Genomic DNA, 3176 nt, shown 5'->3' on the forward strand with positions numbered 1-3176 from the left:
TGAATTATTGGCCTGGATTCAAATCTTTGATGATTGCACAGTGTTCTAAATGTGACAAATTTATCTTCATTGGTGTGACACAACAAAAATAACACAGATGGAAACAAGAATGGGGAAAAGAGTGATATTCCAGAATTCAGGTGTGTACAGTCAGGATCTGGGTGGGAAGCAAGAGCGTATGAGTATTTTAGACTAAACTGTTTTGATGCCTCGACTAGAAGTTTAAACTGCCCACTAGAACAGTCTTCTCTGCCAATGACATCCTGGTTTCCTGTTCAGTATGCTGCAGTATTCACTGATGAAGAAAGTAGAAAGGCTAGGAAATGCTCAAAATACAGCTCAAACCTAAATTCTTATAGGACACAAACCACGCATGCATGGTTTACTGGGATCACAGAGTGGAAGCTCCTTAGTCAGATACATACTGAGGATCAGGCATATTTGAATACGGAGGATTAGTGGGTTGGTCACACAGTAATTTCATGAAAAGAAAAGGCAAATGAAAGGATCTCAAAATATGCAGTGGATCATAAGAAAAAGTTTCCTGTGTTTATGAGGAAAAAGATGGATAAGAAATGTGATTGATAAGAAATGACAAACACTGTCTGACCTCTCTTATTTCACTTAGCATAATGCCCTTGAAGTCCATCCATGTAGTCAAAAATGGCAAGATTCCATTCCTTTTAATGGCTGAATAATATTCCATTATATATAATGGAATAAATATATACACATATATTTATAATAAATATACCGTAATTTCTATATCTGTTCATTCATCAATGGACACTTAGGTTGTTTCCATCTTGGCTGTTGTAAATAGTGCTGCAATGAACACGGTGCATATACATTTTTGAGGTAATGTTTTCATTTTCTTTGGATAAATACCCAGAAGTGTAATTGCTTCTTTTCTTTGAATAAATACCCAGAAGTGGAATTGCTTCTGGAATATGGTAGTTTATTTTTAATTTTTTGCGGAAACTCCATACTGTGTTCCATAGTGGCTGCACCCATTTACATTCCCACAGTGTACAGGGTTCCCTTTTGTCCACATCCTCACCAACATTTGTTATTTGTAGTTGTTTGTGATGGCCATTCTAAAAGGTATGAGGTGATTTCTCATTGTGGCTTTGATTTGCATTTCCCTGATGCTGACTGATGTTGAGCATCTTTTCGTGTACCTATTGGTCATCTGTATGTCTTCTTTGAAAAAAAAAAGTCTATTCAGATATTCTGCCCATTTTTTAATCAGACTGTTTTTTCATTGTTGAATTGTAGGAGTTCTTTATATATTTTGGATATTAGCCCCTTATCATATAAATTAATTTGCAAATATTTTCTCCCATTCAATAGGTTGCCTTTTCATTTTGTTGATGGTTTCTTTTGCTGTTCAGAAGCTTTTCAGTTTGATGTAGTCCCACTTTATTTTTGCTTTTGTTGCCTTTGCTTCTGGTGTCAGATCCAAAAAATCATCACCAAGATCTATGCCAAGGAGTTACCATCTTTTTTTTCTTCTAGTAGTTTTAAGGTTTCAGGTTTTACATTGAAGTCATTAATCCATTTTGAGTTAATTTTTGTGTATGGTATAAGATAGTGGTCCAGTTTCATTCTTTTCCATGTGGCCATCCAATTTTTCCAAAACTGTTTAATGAAGACATTATCATGTCCTCATTGTATATTCTTGGCACCTTAGTCATACATGGGTTTATTTCTGAGCTCTCTATTCTGTTCTGTTGATCTATGTTCCTGTTTTTATGCCAATACCATACTGTTTAAATTACTATAGTTTGTAATATAGCTTGAAATTGGGGAATGTGATGCTCCCAGCTTTGTTCTTTCTCAAATTTGCTTTTGGTATTTAGGGTTTCTTGTGGTTTCATACAAATTTTGCGATTGTTTGTTCCAGTTCTATGAAAAACGCCATTGGTATTTTGATAGGGATTGATTTGAATCTGTAGATGGCTTTGGGAAGTATAGACATTTTTTAAAAATTAACTTTTCTAATTTGTAAGCACCGAATATCTTTCCATTTATTTGTTTATTCAGTTTCTTTCATCAGTGTCCTACAGTTTGCAATATGCAGGTCTTTAATCTCCTTGGTTAAATTTATTCCTAGCTATTTTATTGTTTTTGATGTAGTTGTAAATGGAATTGTATTCTTTGTTTCTCTTTATGATAGTTCATTATTAGTGTATAGAAGCACAATAGATTTTTTAATACTGATTTTTCTGGGCTTCCCTGGTGGCGCAGTGGTTGAGAGTCTGCCTGCCAATGCAGGGGACACGGGTTCGAGCCCTGGTCTGAGAAGATCCCACATGCCGCGGAGCAACTAGGCCCGTGAGCCACAACTACTGAGCCTGCACATCTGGAGCCTGTGCTCCGCAATAAGAGAGGCCGCGATAGTGAGAGGCCCGTGCACCGCGATGAAGAGTGGCCCCCGCTTGCCACAACTAGAGAAAGCCCTTTCACAGAAACGAAGACCCAACACAGCCAAAAATAAATAAATAAGTAAATAAATAAATAAAAAGCCAAGCATTTGAAGCCCTTTAAAAAAAAAAATATTGATTTTTCTATCCGGAAACTTTACTGAATTCATTTATTCTAATAGTTTTTTTGATGCAGTCTTTATGTTTTCCTATATATAATACCATGTCATCTGCAAATACTGGCAGTTTTACCTCTTCCTTTCCAATTTGAATGTCTTTTATTTCTTTTCCTTGCCTATTTGCTCTGGCTAGGACTTCCAATACTATGTTAAACAAAAGTGACAAGAGTGGGCATCCTTTTTCTGTTCCTAATCTTGGAGGAAAAGCTTTCATCTTTTCACCATTGAGTATGATGTTAGCTGTGGGTTTGTCATATATGGCCTTCATTTTGTTGACCTAAGTTTCTTCTATACCCACTTTCTAGAGAGTTTTTAGCATAAATGAACACTGAATTTTGTCAAATGTTTTTTCTGCATCTGTTGAGATGAACATATGATTTTTATGCTTAATTTTGATAATGTGGTATATCACATTGACTAACTGTGGATGTTGAACTATCCTTGCATCCCTAGAATAAATCTAACTTGCTCATGGTGTCTGATCATTTCAGTGTATTGTTCAATTCAGTTTGCTCATATTTTGCTCATATTTTCTTGAGGAATCTTACATCTATTTTAGGGATATTGGCCT

This window comes from Pseudorca crassidens, chromosome 14 (genome assembly GCF_039906515.1).
Source record: "Pseudorca crassidens isolate mPseCra1 chromosome 14, mPseCra1.hap1, whole genome shotgun sequence".
NCBI classification, from domain to species: Eukaryota; Metazoa; Chordata; class Mammalia; order Artiodactyla; family Delphinidae; genus Pseudorca; species Pseudorca crassidens.